The sequence below is a fragment of the Trifolium pratense genome, linkage group LG6 (assembly GCF_020283565.1).
Source record: "Trifolium pratense cultivar HEN17-A07 linkage group LG6, ARS_RC_1.1, whole genome shotgun sequence".
NCBI lineage: Eukaryota > Viridiplantae > Streptophyta > Magnoliopsida > Fabales > Fabaceae > Trifolium > Trifolium pratense.
This window is the reverse complement of record NC_060064.1, coordinates 45,387,474-45,403,663: the sequence shown is the minus strand read 5'-3', so window position 1 is coordinate 45,403,663 and position 16,190 is coordinate 45,387,474.

Below are 16,190 nucleotides of genomic sequence, written 5' to 3'. Positions count from 1 at the left end.
ATTAGTTCAACCTAAACCTACAGCAGCAGAAGATGGATCAATTTACAGAAGCCTGGAAATACGAGCATCGACAACTGGACTTATGTTTGCTTCTATATTTCCTAGAAAATCATCCAGAGACATCCTGCTGTTTTTCCATAAGGACTCGGACAACTTCTTCATCTTTTCTCCTTCACTCCGTCTATTTTCTTGGACATTGAGTACTTCAGCTAATCCACCTATAATATTGATATTGTGAGTTCGGATTGAATCACACCAATAATCTTGATGTGTGGAGCAAATCAAATAAGCAATCAAAACCTGGAAATAACAATAATAATCACGAACAAAAGATAAGCGATAAAACTGTAAAGAACACCAAGCAAATATTTACCGAGTTCAGTCAAAACCGACTTACTCTGGGAGAGAGCCACTCTCCGTTCCACTATCAATGAAAAACTTGATTACAAAGATTCAATACAAGAGTTGCAAGAATTTAGCCTTGATCCTAAATTCTACCATTTTCCCGAATCTCTCCCCGTAACAAAGAGATTCAATCAATAAGTGTTTACAAGGTGATGAATCAATCTCCAACCCTAGAGTATGCCCAAGAGAAGTTCTCTAATAAACGCTAGTCTTTTGTTGGCTTTAGAAACCCTAAAATCACCTTACAAATATCAGAAAACGTGACACATATATATTACTACGCAGTTTTCCGCCCGAGGCGCAACTTTTTTCGGCTGGGGCGCAGATTTCACCCGGGGCACAGGAATTTTCGCCCGGGACACAAAAACAGCAAGTCAGCTCTTGTTCTGCTGAAAGTTTCGCCCGAGGGACCAAATTTTCGCCCGAGGCACCAAACCAGTAATATTACTACCGCCTCCCCAAACTGATAGAGCCTCTATGGTTCCCAACTTGTGACTATGAGTGCTACCGCACTCTCATAGCCTTCTTCCTCATCAACGACAACATGAGCTGACGAATTACCATTGCCCCTCCTCTGAGGACAATCCTTCTTGAAGTGACTCGGTTCTTGACAATGGAAGCATTTGAACTTGCCACCATTATCACCCTTTGACCTAGACTTGGACCCATATTTCTTCCCCTTTCCTCTACCTTCGTTCTCACTTATATCTCTCGTCACATTTGTTGGGTTTTTGTATGATTGGCTACATTTTGCAAAAACATATTTTAGTCAAGTGTTGAGACAAGTGTGCTGACCCCAAGTGTTGTGACAAATGTTGTTACACTTTGGAACAACACCTGACTCTGTTTTGCGCGCGCCAGCTGGATGTTATTATTTTCTACTCAATCTTTTGAAGATCTGTTTGAAGAATTATGTCAAGGTTTCTTACAGAAGAAGGCGCACGTGTTTAATGTGTTTCATGAGGCAGCCAAACCCTAGTTTTATTTTCCAAAGGAATTATATTTTTGGAAAATATATTTTTGCGGTTTCAAAAATATAACTATTGTTTTCAAAAATATATCACTGCTGCCGCAAGTCTAGAAGCCCTAATTTTGTCTTGAAGCCCAAGTCATTCTACTACTATAAATACGAAGGCAAGCATATGGTTTCAAGTATCTAAAATCGTGTTCTTACAAAGCGTGTGTTTTAGGATTTTAGAGTGTTAATTCTGAGCCTTTCTTGTGTCTCATTGATGCAAGCTTAGGACCTGAGTGTTATTGAGTTGTAAGTGTGAACTTCTCCTAAGCTTTGAAGTACGGAGATTGTTCTATTGTGTTGTGTGGTTTACTCGCAAGCTTTTAAGCAAGAGTGAATCCTAGTTTCTTAGGAGTGTGTCTCCACCTGTTGTGTTCGTGGAATTGAATAGCAGCGCTGTCTGTGTTGCTAAGGTGGGAATTGGGACGGGGTCTCATATCTAGGAGTTCCTAGGTAGAAGGGTCATTGGGTAGTGATTAAGTGAGAAGTTGTAAACGGGTGAGTTTAGCTTCGAAGTAATACTGCTGATAGTGGACTTCATTCCTGGATTGGTATCCCCCAGAGTAGGCTTTAGGCTGAACTGGGTTAACAACTCTCGTGTGTTATTTACTTTACTGTTTGTGTTGTTTTATGTTATTTGCTCTGTTTATAGACAAGTGTTGGCGCACCAGTTACAACATCTGTCTACAACAGACAAGTGTTGCTACACCTTGAGCAACACCTGTCCACTGTGTGCCAGGAATTTCAATTGGCATCAGAGCAGGCACCCTGTTCTGAATTTTAGGGTGAGCTCCAGGGAAATCGTTTCTGGCAAGGATGGACAAAGAAGGAGGTTTTGTTACCAGACCACCTCTCTTGGTTGGCGCTTCAAATTATGACTATTGGAAGTCCCGCATGATGGCCTTCCTAAAACAAATTGATAGCAAGACATGGAAGGCAATTCTGAGAGGATGGACTCCGCCTGTGAAGATGGACAAAGATGGTAAACCAACTCTTGAGTTGAAATCTGCTGAAGAATGGTCCAAAGAAGAAGATGAGCTTGCTCTTGCAAACTCAAAAGCATTATATGCGCTATATAATGGTGTTGACAAGCACATATTCAGACTCATCAAAAAGTGTGTCTGTGCTAAGGAAGCTTGGACAATTCTTGAGACTGTTCATGAAGGTACCTCTAAAGTGAAGCTGTCTAAGCTACAACTCCTAACAACTAAGTTTGAAAATCTAAGAATGAATGATGATGAAACCATTCAGGATTTTCACATGACCATACTTGATTTTGACAATCAATTTGATGCCTTGGGTGAAAAGATACCTGAAGAAAAACTGGTAAGAAAAATGCTCAGGTCTCTACCTAAGAAGTTTGACATGAAAGTCACAGCTATAGAAGAAGCAAAGGATATCACAGATATGAAGCTAGATGAACTGGTTGGTTCACTACAAACCTATGAGGTAGCCACAAATGAAAAGATGGATAAGAAAAACAAAAGTATTGCTTTTGTTTCAAATGCTGAGGAAGAAGATCAACTGAGTGACACAGAATCTGAACAAAGCATCTCTGATGCAATGGTTCTTTTGGGAAAACAATTTAATAAGGTGCTAAAGAGAATGGACAAACGCTCTAAGACAGGTGCAGCTGACACTGGTCGCAACACTTACAGGAATTTCAGAAAACCTGTAACAGATGAGAAATCAGCTCCAAATAAAGGTGTTCAATGCCATGAATGTGAGGGGTTTGGTCACATTAGAAGTGAATGTGGAACCTTTCTAAAGAAACAAAAGAAGGGGTTAACTGTAACTTGGTCAGATGAAGATTCTGAAGGAGAAGCCGATACTGCAAAAGCTATACATATATTGACAAGTGTTTGCACATCTGACACTGAATCATGTGAAGAAGAACTAACCTTTGATGAACTTGCTGAATCATATAAAAAGCTGTGTCTGAAGAGTGCAGAAGTCTGCAGAGTCTCTGAAGAGCAAAAAGAGACAATCACTAAGTTGCAAACTGAGAAAGCTGCTAATTTGTCAAGAATCTCTGAATTTAGTACTAAATGGGAAGATAGTTTAAAGATCATTGAGGAACAGAAGGCAACTATCATCAACTTAGAAGCTGACAAGATCAAACAACTGACTGAGATAGCCCATCTGAATGAAGAGGTAACTGAATTAAACTCTCATCTTGAGAATTTAAAGAAGCATGTTCTTAGGCTATTCAAAGGAAGTGATCTAGATGAAATCCTGGAAACTTTGCCTGCTCCTAGTAAATCCAAAACAGGCATTGGGTATGAATACAAAAATGTTAATAGGATTATGGATTACAACAAAGAAGGGAAATATATGCCTGAGATAAGTAAACAACCGTCTCCAAAAATGCATGACAGGATGTCGTCACACCTGTCTCCTAGACAGCAGAGACAAGTGTTGCCACATGTGGCACCACATCAGCAAAGATGGCAGAGACCTAGGTTTATACCTAGACCAAGAAGCAGGTACCATTCATGGAGATGTCATCACTGTGGAAGAAAGGGGCACATAAGGCCTTATTGCTACAAACTGTATGGTTATCCAAGTGAAATTCCACAAGAATCTGATCAATCCATCACTAAAACAAAGATGGAATGGAAGCAAAAAGATGATGCAACCAATACCAAGGAGTATACAGCTGAAAGCAGTGGGAAAAGTTTGATTGCCCATACATCTCTCAGAGCATCATCAAAAGAAGATTGGTACTTTGATAGTGGTTGTTCCAGACACATGACTGGTGTTGAAAAATATTTAAAGGAAGTAAAATCTTATGCCACAAGTTTTGTGACATTTGGAGATGGAGCAAAGGGGGAAATCAAAGGTATTGGAAGACTTATTGACCATGGTCTACCAAAACTTGAAAATGTTCTCCTTGTAAAAGGACTAACTGCCAATCTAATCAGTATAAGCCAACTATGTGATTAAGGCATGAAAGTCAACTTTACAAAAAATGAATGTCTGGTCAGCAATAATGAAGGAGACATCCTTATGAGGGGTGTTAGATCAAAAGACAACTGCTACTTGTGGATCCCTCTTGAAGAAGGTAATGTATCTACATGTCTCTTAACTAAAAATGAAGAGGTTAAGCTGTGGCATCAAAAATTAGGACACCTTAACCTGAAGAGCATGAAGAGAGTCATATCAGAAGAAGCTGTCAGAGGACTACCAATCTTACAGATACAGGAAGGCAATATCTGTGGTGAATGTCAGATTGGGAAGCAAACCAAAGTGTCGCACCAAAAGTTGCAACACTTGTCCACCTCTAGAGTTCTTGAGTTACTACATATGGATCTGATGGGGCCCATACAAGTTGAGAGTCTTGGAGGTAAGAAATATGTTCTTGTTATTGTTGATGACTTCTCTAGGTATACTTGGGTAAATTTCATTAGGGAAAAATCTGAGACTTTTGAAGAATTCAAAAATCTTTGTGTACAACTTCAAAAGGAGAAAGACTGTGGTATTGTGAGAATCAGAAGTGACCATGGTAAGGAGTTTGAAAACTCTAAATTTGCTGATTTTTGTGCTGCTGAAGGAATAATTCATGAATTTTCTTCACCAATTACACCTCAACAAAATGGTGTGGTTGAAAGAAAGAATAGAACCTTACAGGAATCTGCAAGAGTAATGTTGCATGCCAAAAATGTTCCTTACAAGTTCTGGGCTGAAGCCATGAATACAGCATGTAATTCTGGTTTTACTGGAATGATGTTACCGAAGATGTCCCAACAACTACTATATGAATAATGTTGTTTCTATTGTTGGCACATCTTACATAACATATAAAATACTGACAGAAAATAAATAAAGTGCACAAGTAATTGTTAACCCAGTTCAGCCAACTGCCTACTCTGGGGGATACCAATCCAGGAAGGAAATCCACTAATAGCTCTAGTTACTAAGACCTCCAGCAAACCCTAGGATTTACGCCTTACACTAAGACCTCCAGCAAACCCCTGGTTTACGCCTTATAACCTCGACACTACTCATGCAACTTCTGCCTAGGAACTCCTAGACATGAGATCCCATCTCACTTCCACTTACACAACACAACCTGTGTTGATTATACAATGTTGGGAATGATGTGGCGACAACTTGTCAAGACAACACTTCACTTTTGCTTAAAAGCTTCAAGTGAATCACACACGGTAAACTCCGTACTTCAAAGCTTAGGAGCAACCTTAAACTAATAAACTTACTTCTTAACTTGTGTTATAGAATCCACAAGCAAGAATTACAATCAAATAATAAAACACTCAACAAAGACTCAACAAAGACTCAATATGTGAACTAATATTTTCAATGAGATGAGATGCATAGTCTTGAGCTTGGTCTTCGTATATATAATGATCTAGCACGCTCCTCTTTCTTCATTACTGATAGGACGCTCCTTGTAGCTCATAAAAGGTGATCTGATTCTCTTTTGATCTTCATCAAGAATGTATAGAAACTTTCCAAAAGTGTTTAAGGACTTTATAGGATAATTGTGATCATACCGTTGTACCATTAAGTCTTATCTTATCCTTAAAATACCTGATCAGATCAAATCTCCATTGAGCGTGCTCTTTAAGTGGATTTCCATAAATAGCAGATGCTCTCATAAATGCGCGAGATTTCCTTGAATAAATATGATGTTGTAACATGTTTTCCAACATCGTGTTAGTATATTTGTTTTAGCAAAATTAAGCCAATTCAAATATCCAACAATCTCCCCCTTTGGCAATTTTTGGCTAAAACAATTTCAGGCCATTACCTTTGAGAGATAAAAAAACGCAATCCTTCAAATCACCATGATCACACAAAAGAAGGAATGTTAGAGCATCATTTAAACAAAATTTCACATAGGTGAAAAATATATGCATCAGAGGCAGCAGCAGCGGAGTTATCATCAAATTGCCTCGAGCAAAAATAAAACGTGGTATCAGAGTAAAACATATATCATATGTCATATGTCATCAAAGATGTTGTGACATATGGGAGCACATCTTCTAGCACATGTTCGTCCAATCAGGGCAGCATCCATTCAGTAGCAAACTCCCCCTGACGTCATCAGCTTGTGCATCATCTCAGGGTAAAAAAAATTTTACTCCCCCTGAATACTTGCTTACTGCTACTTAAAACATGTCATAACAAAAGACACAACAACATGTAGCAGAAACAAACAAAGCAAAGTACTACTCCCCCTTTTTAGCCACAAAATGTGCCAAAACAGGAAAGTTAAGTATCCAAAGTGCAGAATTAAAAATACAGACCATGCACTCAGAAGGTGCTAAAATCCAGGGCACAAAACAACCCACAAACCAAATAACAAAGGACAGTAAAACATTAAAACAGACAAAATCATTCATCATCACTACTGTCAGAGGCTTCATCCTCATCTGTAGCAGTAGCATAACCTTCATCCTCATCTGCATTGTTTTGATCACCTGTAGCAGCCACATTTGCACTAGCTTTGACAGGTATTTCATCAGCTTCCAATCCTTCAATCATCTTCAAGAACACATTCTTCCTTTCCTCAAGCTCAGCCTGCTGTTTATCTATTTCCTGACATTGAACCTTTAAACCAGCAATAATCTCCTTTTTGGACATAACACCAGCACCAGCAGCAGATGTTCCAACATGATCAGTAACATTGTGATTACCAAAAAGCTTGTGATGGAAAGTAAAACCAGATTCCCTTTTCTTGGGAGTGTCAGTCACAACCTTAATGTCTGGATATTGGGCCAAGATAATTCCACATAGCAAAGATGGAAATGCTATTGGCATCTTCACAGCTGTTGATCTAATATGCTTAATGGTTTGATCAAAAATAAAGGTCCCATAGTCATAGTCAAACTTGGTTCCTACAGCATATATAAATCTACCCAGGTTTGTAGCAACATTGGTTGCATGCTTGGTTGGCACCCAATTTGTTGACCCTATCCTATTGAGGATGGCATATTTGACATTCAATTTACTAGTGGGTATCAGCTTCTTTGTGGGCCAGACCTTAACCTTACCAGCAGTTATTTCAGCACTCACAACATCATTAGCAACCTCTAATTCAGCCTTAGGTTCTACAGATCTTCCTAAGTAATTATTGATCACTACAGGAGAAAAATTGATACATTTACCTCTGACAAAAACTTTGTGGTAGTCCTTGCTCAGTGGGTTATCACATTCTTCAGGGATGTTCACAAGAAACTCTTTCACCAGCAGCTCATAGCAGGGACTGAAGTCACAGACTGTCTTCATCAGACCAGCTTCTTTGATGTAGTCAAAGATGTCTTGACATTTGAGAGCATCTTTGGTCAGTTCCCTTTCAACAGCCAATCTCCTTTGGTAAATGTAGTCCCATCTCAGTGCAAAGGCAGCACGATGGAAGGAGATGTTATCACAGGGGGCTTCTTCAACACCTTGAGGAGTCTTCTTCATAGTAGCTTTCTTAGGGTTGGCAGATGAGATGTTAGCAACATCTTCAGTAGCATCATAATCTGAGTCACTGGATGACTCCTTCTTTCTCTTCAGTGTTTCCTTCTTCTTGCTGGTAGGGGAGAGAACCTTACTCCAGCTTTTTATAGGTCCAACACCTTTTGTTTTCACTCTTGGTGCAGGAGTCTTGCTTGCAGTGGCCACAGCCTTCCCTGTACAGCTTCTCAATCTCTTTGTTATACCACCAGTTGATTTTTCAGCAGTCTTGGTGGTGACATAATCATCAACATCTACTACATCTTTCACTGTTTCCTTCTCAGCTTCTGCAGGCTTGTTAGCTTCAACCTCTTGTTCTTCTGTAGGGATGGACTGGTTGCTTTCTTCAGATTGAGTGTCCCCTTCATTATCAGAAGTACCCTCATCAGCAGTTCCAGTTTCTTCATCTGTGGACTCAGATGTTGTGTCAGTTGTCTCAACATCTTTTTCAGCAGCAGTTTCCTTCACAGGTTCTTCCTCAGCAGTTGCAGTATCAACTTCTTCATTCTCATTCAAAGATGTTTCAACATCCTTCATAACAACTTCTTCAGTAACAGCAGGGGTTGATTTTTCAGCCACCATCTCAGCAATTGTTGGTGATTTCTCAGCAATATTAGGCTCAACCTCTGTAGGAGTGTCTTCCATCTCAGTATCAACAGGCACATTATTCAGATCTCTCTTCTCAGCATCAGATCCCAAATTATCTTGATTAGGGTTTCCAGCAATTGAAATAAGTGTTTCAACAACTTCGGAGACAGATTTAGGGTTCTGAGATTCTACTTTGGTTGCTTTCTCGGATGTGTTAACATTCGATTCAAAAACCAAATCGGACATAGACAGAGCAAACTTAGATTTATAATCCCTTCTCTTCCTTTTAGAAGTTCCTTTACTAGATTTCACAGTCGAAGGAGAGATATCATCACTTACTTTTGGAGTTTCTTTCTTTTCAGCAGTTTTTCCTTTCCCTTTCTTCTCAGCGACATTTGTTTGGGCTTTAGATTTGGAAGCACGAACAGTTGTAACAGGTACAGCATCCTTGATGATTAGTGCCTTTGATCGAGTAGAACGGCCGGACTTTGTAGTTTGGGAAGATTCAGACATGTTTGGATGATGATTTTTGAGGTTTAGGAAGTTGAAAGGATGAAAGTTGAGGTTGGAAGTGGAAGAATAGGGTTCACGGTAGAAAATTAGGATTTTAATGAAAGTGCATTGATTGCGTGTACAGACATATTTAAGGGAAGTTTGTAATGATTTCCCTAAATTAGCGTGCATTGAATGATGGGAGAGAAAACGGTTTCCTTTTGCACGCCTCAACTGCTGTAACTGCTATGCTTCTTCATGCAGGCAAATTCCCAATTTGCCCCTTAAAAATTCAAATTGATTAGCATCAAGCGCCTTTGTAAAAATGTCAGCTAGCTGTTCACTTGTACTAATGTGCTTGAGTTCCACACAATTGTCTTCAACAAGGTCTCTTATGAAATGATGCCTGATGTCTATGTGTTTGGTTCTTGAGTGTTGAACTGGATTCTTTGATATATTGATTGCACTCAAGTTGTCACAATATAATGTCATGACATCTTGGTCGACATTATATTCTTTCAGCATCTGTTTCATCCACATCAGCTGGGAACAACTGCTTCCTGCAGCTATGTATTCAGCCTCTGCAGTAGACAGAGACACACAATTCTGCTTCTTGCTGAACTATGAGATTAAATTATCACCCAAAAAGAAACATCCTCCTGAAGTGCTCTTTCTATCATCAGCACTTCCAGCCCAATCTGCATCACAATACCCTACCAAAGTTGAATTCTTTGTCTGGGAGTACAGAATCCCATAATCACTGGTGCCCTTTATATACTTCAGAATCCTTTTGACTTGAACAAGATGGCTCATCTTTGGCTTAGCTTGATATCTTGCACAAACACCCACAGCAAAGGTGATGTCTGGTCTACTAGCTGTAAGATATAATAGACTGCCAATCATGCTCCTGTATAGGCTTTGATCAACATCAATGCCATTTTCATCTTTGGTTAGCTTTAGATGAGTAGCAGCTGGTGTTCTCTTGTGTGCTGCAGTGTCCATTCCAAATTTTTTTATCATGTTCTTCGCATACTTGCTTTGAGAGACAAATATGGTGTCTTCCATTTGTTTCACTTGCAGACCAAGGAAATATGTCAGCTCACCTACCAAACTCATTTCAAACTCTGATTGCATTTGTTGTACAAAATGTTGCACCATCTTTTCAGACATTCCACCAAATACTATGTCATCAACATAAATCTGGGCAATCATCAGCTTCTCTTCTTGTTCTTTAACAAACAAGGTTTTGTCATGGCCTCCTTTTCTGTATCCTTGACTAACAAGGAAATTTGTCAGCCTCTCATACCAAGCCCTTGGAGCTTGTTTTAATCCATAAAGCGCCTTCTTCAGCTTGTACACATGATCAGGATTGGTAGGATCTACAAAGCCTTTTGGCTGCTCCACATAGACCTCTTCACGCAAGTACCCATTTAAAAAGGCACTCTTGACATCCATTTGGTACAGCTTAAATTTGAAAATGCATGCTATACCAAGGAGTAGCCTAATAGATTCTAGTCTTGCTACAGGCGCAAATGTTTCATCAAAATCAAGTCCTTCAACCTGAGTGTACCCTTGAGCCACTAATCTTGCCTTGTTTCTTGTTACAACACCATTTTCATCTGACTTGTTCTTGAACACCCATTTTGTGCCTATGACATTAACACCATTGGGTCTAGGAACAAGATCCCATACATCACTTCTCCTAAACTGAGTTAATTCATCTTGCATGGCTTCTATCCAGAACTCATCAGTGAGAGCCTCTTTTACATTTTTAGGCTCAACCTTTGAGACAAAACATGCATTAGTAACCACTTCATTTGTCCTTCTTGTAGCAATTCCCTGGTTAGGATTTCCTATGATGAGATCCTTGGGATGGTTCTTCTGTATTCTTATTGAAGGAACTTTGCTCACAGGGCGAGGTGTAGGAATGGTTGATTCATCATCTGAATCTGATTCCTTTTCTGCTACAGTTTCTTCAGATGTTGGCAAAGTTGTTGCAACATCATCTTCAGTATCAGATGTTTTAGCAGATGTCAAATCATCTATCACAACATTGATAGATTCTACTATTACCTTAGTTCTCTGGTTGTAAACTCTGTAGGCCCTGCTGTTTGTTGAGTATCCAAGAAACAATCCTTCTTCACTTTTAGGATCCATTTTTCTTCTGTGTTCTCTATCAGATAGGATATAGCACTTACTTCCAAACACATGAAAGTGTTTGACAGTTGGTTTTCTGCCTTTCCACAGTTCATATAGTGTAGTAGAAGTTCCAGTTCTGAGTGTGACACGATTGTGAATATAACAAGCAGTATGCATAGCCTCAGCCCAGAATTGATATGGAAGATGTTTTGCATGCAACATCACTCTGGCTGACTCTTGTATTGTCCTGTTCTTCCTCTCAACAACACCATTTTGTTGAGGTGTGATTGGAGCTGAGAATTCATGCTTGATTCCTTCAGAGATGCAGAATTCAAGAAAGCTTGCATTCTCAAACTCTTTACCATGATCACTTCGTATCCTAACAATAGCAGAGTTCTTTTCTCTTTGGAGTTGAAGACAAAGTTCTTTGAATGCATCAAAACTTTCAGATTTGTCTTTTAGAAATTCAATCCATGTGAACCTTGAAAAGTCATCTACCATGACAAATGCATACCTTTTTCCTCCAAGGCTCTCTACTTGCATTGGCCCCATCAAGTCTATGTGCAGTAATTCTAGAACCCTTGTTGTGGTCAGATGTTGCAACTTTGGATGCGACATCTTTGTCTGCTTCCCTATTTGACATTCTCCACATATACTTCCTTCTTCTATTTTAAGCTTTGGAAGTCCTCTGATAGCCTCTTTAGCTATTGCCTTCTTCATGCCTTTAAGGTGCAGGTGGCCAAGTTTTTGGTGCCACAACTTTACCTCATCTTCTTTGCTAATATGACATGTTGCTACATCTTCTTCTTTAGGAATCCAGAGGTAGCAGTTGTCTCTTGACCTTACTCCTTTCATTAACAACTCTCCTTGCTCATTTGTAACTAGACATTCAGCTTTCGTGAAGTTAACTTTCATGCCTTGATCACAAAGTTGGCTTATGCTGATTAGATTTGCTTTAAGCCCTTTTACAAGCAGTACATTATCTAGCTTTGGTAAGCCATGGTTTGCAAGTTTGCCAACTCCCTTGATCTCCCCTTTAGCTCCATCTCCAAAGGTTACAAAACTGGTAGCATATGACTTCAAGTCTTCAAGATAATGTTCAACACCTGTCATGTGTCTAGAGCAGCCACTATCAAAGTACCAGGTTTCTCTTGAAGAAGCTCTCAAGGATGTATGGGCTATTAGACCTGTGATCTTCTTCTTTTCTCTCCATTCTTGTCTTGTCGTAACATTAGGGAAGACAGGAGTATAGAATTCTTGATGAACTCTCCTTGGATATCCGTGCAGCCTATAGCAGAAAGGCCTAATGTGTCCTTTCCTGCCACAATAATGACATGTCCAGTTATAGAACCTGGGCATAGAATGTCCCATCAGATGTTGCGACAATCCTCCTGACACAAACGTGCTGCTGATTGGAGTATGTATAGTAGCATTGTTGAACTTCATCTGCTGCTTTACTCTTTCATGTTCGAAACCAATGGGCTTAGGTTTCCCATAGTTTTGTCTCTGTAACATTTCCTCAAAGGCATCAGTACCTTTGGTCATCATTTTAGCCACTTTAGTGACTTGATCTAAATCAGCATTTAATTTGGTTACTTCTTCATTCTGTTCAGCAACTTTACACAGGAGGTTAGTCTTCTCCATTTCCAGCTGTTGAATTTGACTATTCTGATCTTCAACCTTAGCATTGAGATTATCAATGTTTATGAGTAAGTCATTTTTCTCAGCTTGTAGTTTACCATTGATCTTCTTTTGTTTCTCTAATGCTTTGCAAACTTCTATACTTCTAGTATGAAGATCTTTATAAGTAGCAGCTAGTTCCTCATATGTTACCTCTTCATCACATGATTCTGAGTCAGATTCACAAACTCCTGTTAAGGCATTAACAAATTTGGCAGATTCTTCCTCCTCTGAATCTGTATCAGACCATGAAACCACAAGACCTTTCTTTTGCCTTTTTAGAAAGGTTGGACATTCAGGTCTGATATGTCCAAAACCTTCACATTCGTGGCATTTTACTCCTCTTTCATCTTCATTTGTCTTTTTCTGAAGGCTGGACTGTTTGTTGTTGTTGTTGAATCGACCATTTGGCTTGTGCCTTTGATCCACTTTCTTCATCAACTTGTTGAACTGTCTCCCAAGCATAGCCATAGACTCAGCTAAGCTTTCTTCACCTTTAGATTCAATTTGTAAATCATCAGCAGCACTTTTTGAAGCAAAGGCTAGATTCTTATCTTTCTTTTCATTTCTCCTGTTTAGGCCAATTTCATAGGTCTGAAGTGATCCTATGAGTTCATCTAGATTTAGACTTGAAAGATCATGAGCCTCCTCAATAGCTGTCACCTTCATATCAAATCTTTTAGGCAAAGATCTGAGTATTTTTCCAACTAGCTCCTCATCTGAGATAGGTTTTCCAAGTGCATCAAACGAATTTGCAAAGTCAAGCACATTCATTTGAAAGTCATGAATGGTTTCTTCCTCCTTCATTCTGAGATTCTCAAAATTGGTTTTGAGCATCTGAAGTTTAGATAGCTTAACTTTTGATGTTCCTTCATGAGCTTTTCTCAGAACTTCCCAGGCATGCTTAGCAGTAATACATCTCTTAACAAGCCTGAACATGTTTGCATCCACACCATTAAAAATAGCATACAAGGCTTTGGAGTTGCCAAGTGCCAGATCATCCTCATCTTTAGTCCATTCATCATTTGGCTTCTTGACATCAGTTTTATTGCCATCTTTGTCAAGAACCATTGGTGGTTCCCATCCACGTAACACAGCCTTCCATGTCCTGCTGTCAATTGATTTTATGAAAGCCTCCATTTTAGATTTCCAATAATCATAGTTCTCAGGACCTGTCAGTAGGGGGGGTTTAGACACTGACCCTCCTTCTTTATCCATTGTACCAGAAAGTACTCTCCCTGGAGCTCACCCAAAAATAACAGAACAGGGTGCCTGCTCTGATGCCAAATGTAATTCTGGTTTTACTGGAATGATGTTACCGAAGATGTCCCAACAACTACTATATGAATAATGTTGTTTCTATTGTTGGCACATCTTACATAACATATAAAATACTGACAGAAAATAAATAAAGTGCACAAGTAATTGTTAACCCAGTTCAGCCAACTGCCTACTCTGGGGGATACCAATCCAGGAAGGAAATCCACTAATAGCTCTAGTTACTAAGACCTCCAGCAAACCCTAGGATTTACGCCTTACACTAAGACCTCCAGCAAACCCCTGGTTTACGCCTTATAACCTCGACACTACTCATGCAACTTCTGCCTAGGAACTCCTAGACATGAGATCCCATCTCACTTCCACTTACACAACACAACCTGTGTTGATTATACAATGTTGGGAATGATGTGGCGACAACTTGTCAAGACAACACTTCACTTTTGCTTAAAAGCTTCAAGTGAATCACACACGGTAAACTCCGTACTTCAAAGCTTAGGAGCAACCTTAAACTAATAAACTTACTTCTTAACTTGTGTTATAGAATCCACAAGCAAGAATTACAATCAAATAATAAAACACTCAACAAAGACTCAACAAAGACTCAATATGTGAACTAATATTTTCAATGAGATGAGATGCATAGTCTTGAGCTTGGTCTTCGTATATATAATGATCTAGCACGCTCCTCTTTCTTCATTACTGATAGGACGCTCCTTGTAGCTCATAAAAGGTGATCTGATTCTCTTTTGATCTTCATCAAGAATGTATAGAAACTTTCCAAAAGTGTTTAAGGACTTTATAGGATAATTGTGATCATACCGTTGTACCATTAAGTCTTATCTTATCCTTAAAATACCTGATCAGATCAAATCTCCATTGAGCGTGCTCTTTAAGTGGATTTCCATAAATAGCAGATGCTCTCATAAATGCGCGAGATTTCCTTGAATAAATATGATGTTGTAACATGTTTTCCAACATCGTGTTAGTATATTTGTTTTAGCAAAATTAAGCCAATTCAAATATCCAACACAACATGTTACATTCACAATAGAGTAACATTAAGAAAAGGTACTGCTACAACACTGTATGAATTATGGAAGAATAGGAAGCCTACTGTGAAGTATTTCCATGTGTTTGGGTCAAAATGTTATATTTTGGCAGATAGAGAACCTAGAAGAAAATTAGACCCCAAAAGTGATGAGGGGATATTTTTAGGTTACTCAACCAACAGCAGAGCGTACAGGGTTTTTAACTCCAGAACAAGAACTATGATGGAATCAATTAATGTTGTTGTTGATGACAGTGATACAACAAGTGCAGATCCAGCTGAAGAGACAGATGTCATAACACCTGTCCCAACACCTGATGATGATCAAACTGAACCTGAACCTGATCAACATTCTGAATCTACTACAGAGGTTCCTAGACCAAACAAGGGACCATCTACTAGAACACAGAAGAATCATCCTCTGGAACTTGTCATTGGAAATCCAAATCAAGGAATTGCAACAAGAAGATCAAAAGAAGCAATCTCCAATTCATGTTTCATATCAAAGATTGAACCAAAGAATGTTAAAGAAGCTTTGACTGATGAATACTGGATCAATGCTATGCAGGATGAACTAACTCAGTTCAAAAGAAGTGAGGTATGGGATCTAGTACCTAGACCAGATGGTATAAATGTTATTGGTACAAAGTGGGTGTACAAGAACAAAACTGATGAAAATGGTGATATTACTAGAAATAAAGCCAGACTTGTAGCACAAGGATACACCCAGATAGAAGGAGTAGATTTTGATGAAACTTTTGCTCCAGTTGCTCGCTTGGAGTCCATAAGATTACTCTTGGCTGTGGCATGCATTTTAAAATTCAAGCTATATCAAATGGATGTAAAAAGTGCATTCCTAAATGGCTATCTAAATGAAGAGGTATATGTTGAGCAACCAAAAGGGTTTGTAGATCCAAGTTTTCCTAACCATGTTTACAAACTAAAGAAAGCACTCTATGGATTGAAACAAGCCCCTAGAGCATGGTATGAAAGATTGACTGAATTCCTTGTCAGCCATGGATACAAGAAGGGTGGTAATGATAAAACCCTGTTTGTAAGAGAAGAGAAAGGGAAGCT